Source organism: Nyctereutes procyonoides, unplaced genomic scaffold (assembly GCF_905146905.1).
Source record: "Nyctereutes procyonoides isolate TBG_1078 unplaced genomic scaffold, NYPRO_anot_genome, whole genome shotgun sequence".
NCBI classification, from domain to species: domain Eukaryota; kingdom Metazoa; phylum Chordata; class Mammalia; order Carnivora; family Canidae; genus Nyctereutes; species Nyctereutes procyonoides.
In genome coordinates this window covers 17,479,726-17,486,990 of record NW_026575135.1, presented here as the reverse complement: position 1 = coordinate 17,486,990, position 7,265 = coordinate 17,479,726, and the positions used below count along the sequence as shown (strand labels likewise).

At 41.2% G+C, this 7,265-nt stretch overlaps 1 protein-coding gene across 1 annotated transcript in view; it reads left to right on the top strand.

Annotated features, from left to right (window-relative positions):
* Window positions 1–602: 602 nt before the first annotated feature.
* STX17 (syntaxin 17) overlaps window positions 603–7,265 on the top strand; it is a 66,418-nt gene continuing 59,755 nt past the window's right edge. The window contains exon 1 of the mRNA XM_055302431.1: window positions 603–646. The gene's annotated coding sequence lies outside the window, so the exon portion shown is untranslated. The remainder of the gene's footprint in view (window positions 647–7,265) is intronic.

Here is a 7,265-nt window from a genome sequence, read left to right as displayed (position 1 = left end):
GAGAAGGCACAACCTTTCGGAGCTTCAGTTTTCTGCATGTGTAAAAAGCTCAGAATGCACGGCCAGCCTGCCCATAAAATTCCTGTTTAAACAGGAAAACGGGGCAGCCCGGGTGGCTCAGTGGTTTAGCACCGCCTTCAGCCCAGGGCCTGATCCTGGAGACCCGGGATCGATCCCCACGTCAGGCTCCCTGCATGGAGCCTGCTTCCCCCTCTGCCTGTGTCTCTGCCTCCTTTTGTCTCTGTGTCTCTCATGAATAAATAAATAAAATCTTAAAAAATAAAAAAAATAAACAGGAAAACAGACAGCAAACTTTGCAAAAATGTAGAAAGCTATGCGTGTGTGAATTACGTCCTACTGAAAAGACAACAAGCAGACCTAAGAGGTGATTGTAGGTCTCCCTCCTCCTGGCTCCAGGGCTGCAACCCCGCAAACAGACGCCAAGCCCACTTTCTGAAATCCTCCCCGCGGCCGGCAGCCGTCACGGCGTTGGCGGCCCCACCCGGCAGGGCTCCTGGGGGCCGGGAGGGGGCGTGGCCCGGACCGCCCCGCCCATCGCGACGCCCCGCCCCCTGGCGACGCCCCGCCCCGTCGCGCCCGCGCTTGCGCCGTGCACACCCAGAGGCCTCGAGCGCCCCGGCGGGAGGTAAGGGGTTTGCGGGAGGCCGCCTCGGGGGCGTCAGGCCCGGACGGGCTTTGAGGGCTGGGCGCTGAGCCCGCGCGCCGCAGAGGCGCCCCCTGGGGAAGCCCGGCCTCAGGTCCCGCGTGCCAGCGCCTGGGAGGCTCCTCCGGGCTTCCCGAAGCGCCGGTTTCGTTTCTGGAAGCTCTTTGCGAAGCCGGTGTGGGGAGGCGGCCTCCCGGGGTCGCGGGGTGCGAAAGTTCCCTGCAGCTGCCGTGCCCGCGGCGCAGGCTGGGCCCGGGGGCGTCGGGGTCGCCCGGGTCGCCCGGGGGCGTGGTCCCAGGCCGCCCGCGCATCCGTTCTCTGGTTGGGGCGGTGGGGGGGGGGCGCCGTGGGGCTCGGGGGCCCGCGAGGGGCGGAGGACCCGGAGCCCGAGCCGGAGCCGGAGGTCGGTGCTTCTGGAAGCTCCCGCAGCTGCCCCCTCGATAAGCCCGGCCTGGGAGGGCTCAGGCGGGAGACCCAGGGAGCAGCAGGGGCCGTGACCTTGCCTTCCAGAGTCCCCGGGTCAGGAGCTCGGCGAGGCCTGCCTGGGGCCCATGTGGGATCCCTGCGCTGGGAGGCGGCCGCTCGTCGCTTTGGGGGAGGCCGAAGGTCTCTGGCACTTGGGGACTTTTTCTGAGAAATGGGGCTTTTTAACTTATACATTAAAGAGTCTAAATCATGTAGTAACCCCCCCCCCCGCCCCAGTACTTTTTCCTCACGGGAAACTGGAGTAGTCATGGTACCCAAGTGATGATAGTAGTCGCAAGCCCCGAAAAGGGTCGTTGGTAGAGCACCTGCCCCCCAGGCCCCGCGGTTGTCAGTGCAGGTCTTCTAAGTGACCCGTTTCCGGTGAAATTTATTTTTGAAATGATTTTCCAGTTACAGAGAAGTGGCAAAAGTAACAAAGGTCTCTGCAGCCCCCTTTAAGGTTAACACCTTATATAACCATAAGTACAATCATAAAAAATTATAAAGTATCATTGGTACGATTTTTTTTTTTTAAGATTTTATTTATTCATGAGAGACACACAGACAGGCAGAGGGAAATAGCAAGGCTCCCGCCGGATTTGATCCCAGGACACCAGGACGACAACCTGAGTCAAAGGCAGACTCTGAGCCACCCAGGCGCCCCTCGTTGGTACAATTCTAGTGACCAAATTGCTACCTTTTTCTCAGATTTCCTGACTTTTTTATACTAATGTCCTTTTTTCCCCCACCCCTATTTCAGCATCCAGTATAACATCCCACATTGCATTTAATTGGCATGGCTCTTTAGTCTTAAGAGTCTTTCCTAACCTTAACACTTTTGAAGAATCCTGGTCAATTATTTAGCAGAGTGTCCCTCAGTTATGTTTTGTCTGGTATTTTCTTTCTTTTTTTTTTTTTTTAAAGATTTTATTTACTTATTCATGAGACATACACACACACACACACAGAGAGAGAGAGAGGCAGAGGGAGAAGCAGGCTCCATGCAAGGAGCCCAACGTGGGACTCGACCCCCCGGGTCTCTAGGATCAGGCCCTGGGCTGAAGGCAGCGCTAAACCGCTGAGCCACCCGGGCTGCCCCTTGTCTGGCATTTTCTTACAATTAAAGTTATGCATTTTTAAAGTTACGCATTTCTGTTGATACCACAGAAGTGGATGTACCCTTCTCAGTCCATCCCACGAATGGTTCATGTTATGACACACTGCTTTTGGTATTACTGTTGATCACTTGGTTGACGTGGTGTCTGCCAGGATTCTGTAATGTCAATTTACTGCTTTCCCCTTGAAATGAATGGATATCTTGAGTTTCTAAACTATGCAAATATGTTGTTTCTCCTCAAACTTTCAGTTGCTGATTTTACCATCCATTGGTGGATCTTGCCTTCAGCGATGATTACTATTATGTTCTAATGGTGATTTTTTGTTTCCCCTCATTCCTTCTTTTATTTTTTTATTTAAGATTTTATTTATTTATTAACAAGAGACACAGAGAGAGAGAGAGAGAAGCAGAGACACAGGCAGAGGGAGAAGCAGGCTCCAGGCAGGGAGCCTGATGTGGGACTCGATCCCAGATCCCGGGATCACACCCTGAGCCAAAGGCAGGCACTCAACCGCTGAGCCACCCATGCGTCCCCATTCCTTCTTTTATTAATTGGAGTTCTGTAAGGAAGACTTGCTCCTTTCCATTTGTTTAGTCAGTTATTTTTTTATGTAAGTATGAACTCATTTATTTTACTTTTTGGTTATTTTTGTTATTTATTCATGTCTCAAGTTGTTCCAGCCTTGGCCCTTGGGAGTTTTTTCAGGTTGCTTCCTTTTGACAGGCTTCCATCACTCTTTGAGAACTTCCTTACTTTCTGGCACCATAAGATGTTCCACGTTTATCTTGCGTTTTCTCTGCCCCAGTCCTGGATCACCCACTTCTCCAAGGATCCGTGATTTCCTCTTTTGGACAGTGGTATTTAAACACCAAGGTCAGGGCACTTGGTGTGCTCGTTGCTACTAGAATATTATTGTTTGTGGTTCTTCGCAGAAAACAGCTAGGAATATATGTAAATATATATTTTATTTTTATAAGTATTTTTCCTTTATATATAAATAAAATATATCATTCTATTTATTACTTATGTAATTATGAAATATTAAGTATTATATTTTATTTATATCGTTTGTTATGTTTATTTGTAAATATATGTTTCTTAGCTATATACATATATATCCACATATTCCATGGATACACAAAGATTTGTTTTTGTATTTAAGTGTGTATATGTACTCACATCTGAGTATATATATTTTTAAAAAAACAAAAATTCTTTCTGAGAGCTCCATTTGTAAACCTAAACCACAGGGTTCATTCTACTCATGCCTCTTAATTGTTACTTCTTTCTTTGACAGAAATATGACTTTCATGCTCTACAAAATATTCTCTTATTTGTTCAGTCCTGGTATACACATAAAGGATTTTCAGGATTTCTAACACATAATCCTATAAAAAATAAATTTTCTAATTAGAACATAGTAGAATCGTATATAGTTCTTATGGTCTTTAACCTTGTAGTATCCAGTTAGAATAGTGTTTTCCAGAGTTACTTAGGTTATTTTCTTCCTCTACTTTCAGTGCGGTTATGCTATTCATTGATAATATAGTTTCCTTTCTTATGGTTTGTGTTCCATTTTGTATTCCTCCACATTTTTTTGTTTTTTAATTTTCAAAAATTCATTCTTTGTAATGTGCAATTCCATGAGTTTTGACAAATGCATATAATTGTGTATCTACCACCACTGTCATGATATAAAACAACTATCACCCCAAATATTTCATTACACTTAAAAAAATGTTACAAAGAAATCAACTCTACAAAAGTTTGGAAAATTAGGCATTTTTCTATGTTTTGTCTTTTTCATAAGCATATTTTACACAGTTGTGAAGTTAATGTAAATGTATTTTTTATTTTTGTCATTTAATTATCAGAAGTATGTTCCAGTTTTTTGAAAAATCGAGAAATGGTGAAATATATTTACTTGTTCAATTTTATTTTAAAACTATGTCTTGAATGTTGGATTATACTTTAACAACTTACAAACTATATTTCTGCTATTTTATGATTGGAGCCACTGCTGGACAACTTTCCCTTTCAGTAACATCATGACTTTTTTTAAAGATGTGATTTATTTATTCATGAGAGATACAGAAAGAGAGAGAGAGAGAGAGACAGAGAAGCAGGCTCCATGCAGGGAGCCCGATGTGGGACTTGATCCTGGGTCTCCAGGATCACGCTCTGGGCTGAAGGCAGGCACCAAACCGCTGAGCCACCCAGGTATCCCAGTAACATCATGACTTAAGCAATTATTTGAACAATATGTTCTCATTTTAGTTTCTGTAGACATTTTGTTGTAATTTATAAAAAATGGAAATGATGGAGAAGAGAAAAAAAATACCGGCCAAAAGGAGAACAAGAATTGGAAATGTATGTTGGGAGATTCCTGGGGTGGAATGTCTTCCCTGATAGTGGTCTTTATGAGGCGGTTGGTTTTCCTTGGATAGAAAGCTGAAGAGCAGAATCATGTGTAACTCTGACCTAGAAATATCACTTCTGGAACTGGAAAAAATCTGTCATCGTAGCATAAGGAAACAGTGTCAAGTCAAACATCCAATAATCGGGGTTTGTTACATATACTATAAACTGATTAGTGGAGGAGAAAGGAGAATCATTAGAGTTGTATATAAAATGATACATAAATTTTAGAGGCAGATGGGATATAAAAGGGCATCTAAACAGAGGGAGCATCATAGCAAAGCCCAAAGTAGAAATTGGGTGATAATACTTAGATTGAACATTGTATTTTCTTGTTCAAATAATAGGGAATAGGAATAGGGAATTCTTGGAAGTTTTTGTTCAGAGGAGAACGTTGCAATTGGTGTTCTAGGAATATTAATTGGTGGTAATCTGTGAGGAACAATTGGAGAGGGGAAAGAGTTTAAAGGGAGGCCAATTAAGACACTTGTAAGGTGCTGTGCATTGCACTGTTAGAGTGATGGGATTAGTAATAGTGAAGAAGGGACATGTGAAGAAATATTTTAGTTCCATCAGCAACTTTTGAGAACCAGTATTGTTAAAAAAAAAAAAAAGAATGGTGGTGGATAAAAAGGTGTCTTCATATAGTATATAATCTGCATGACAGAAAAAAATACAAGCAATGTGATAAACTGGGAACATTGTGAGGCAATCGGTAATTTATGAGTCTATTATATGTTGAATATAATAAGAAAAAGACATCCCCTGTAGTAAAATAGATACAGCACCAGCAGGCAATTCGTAAGAAGAAAGCAAATGGCTAATAAATCAATGCCACCAGTAATTTAAGGAATGCAAAATAAAACAATGAGACACCATTTTTGAAAGTTTAAGGAGAATATAGTACTATGTATTGGTGGGAATATGGATATTTGGATATTTTGATATGTTGCTAGTGAATGTAAACAGGAATGTAAACAGGTACAACCTTTTGGGACACTTGGTCTCAAAAGCCATAAAAATGTGTGTACCTATTCAATTTCTAATTATTTATTTTGAAGAAACATCATAGATGGTTATATGGATTTATATATAAAAATTACACTTTAGGGATCCCTGGGTGGCGCAGCGGTTTGGCGCCTGCCTTTGGCCCAGGGCGCGATCCTGGAGACCCAGGATCGAATCCCACATCAGGCTCCCGGTGCATGGAGCCTGCTTCTCCCTCTGCCTATGTCTCTGCGCCTCTCTCTCTCTCTCCCTCTGTGGCTATCATAAATAAATAAATAAATAAAAATTTAAAAAAAAAATTACACTTTAGCGTAGTTTATAATAGTGGAAAATTGGGGACAACCTAAGCAGTCAACAATAGATTAGTTAAATTATGGAGCGTCTATGTAAAATACCACTATGCTGCTATAAAAATGTATTATAGAAAAATAATAATTTACATGTAAAGATTTTTATTATACTTAATCAGAATATTCAAAATAAATCCTTTCTTTCATTCATTTATCCACCCAGTAACAGTATATTATATTATATTCATAGCTCCTTGGCATTCATCTCCTTTAGATTTTGCTAAAGTGTGCCTTTTAGTAGTTCTTTTAATGAGGGGCCTTGGTTTTGAACTCTGTATGTCTAAAAATTATTTTGCGTTCACTTCTGAATAGTAATTTACTGGGGCATATACCAACTCCCTCAGCACTTCGAGGATATTCCTGTCTTTTGATATCTTTGATGAGAAGTTTGCTGCTTTTGTTGCTTTAGTTTATCTTTGGTTTTCTTTTTTAAAGATTTTTTTTTGTTTGCCCTTCACATTCTGCAGTTTTGCTTCCATGTGTCGGTAATTTTTTTTTTTTTTAATTTATGCTACTTGAGGCTTATGTGCATTTTCAGTTTGAGGTCTTGCATCTTAATTCTCAGCATGTTCACTTTGAATAATGCCTTTTCACCACTTTCTTTATTCTTCCCTTTTGGGACTCCTATTTGTTATTGAGCTTCCCACTTTATCTTTTATGTTTTCTATCTCTTTATTCCTCTGTGTTCTGACTGATATCTTCCAATCAATAATTCTCCCTTCAGTTACAGTTTATTGTTTAACCTATTTTTGAGGTTTTTCTCTAATTTGTACTCGATTTTTCAGATTAGCCTGCTACTATTTCATAGTACTATCTAATTTTTAAAAGGATTCTATTCCTTCCTTTATATCTTTGAATGTTTTTAACTTACCTATTTTAATTTTCTTTTTAGATTTTTATCTCTAGTCCATTAGCTATGAATTTTCCTGTTTTGCTGGGTTTGTGGACTCTTGGCAATGAACTTCTCCATGTGTATCCAGTTCCTACTCAATAGTGTAGCTGTTGAACTCTTTTTATTTTTGGTGTGTGGAGATTACCCTTTTTTGCTTTCAAGCTTAAACATAAAGACCAAGTTACTAAGTTGATGAGATATGTATAACCAACACTTAAAGATTTTCAATTGAAAGAAAGAAACATTAGTTAGAGTTACAGTTCCTCATGGTTCTGCAGTGATCTCTTTTCTATTTTTCATATCATAAAAGCAATGGACTGTCCTCTGAAATAACTCAAGAATACATTCAC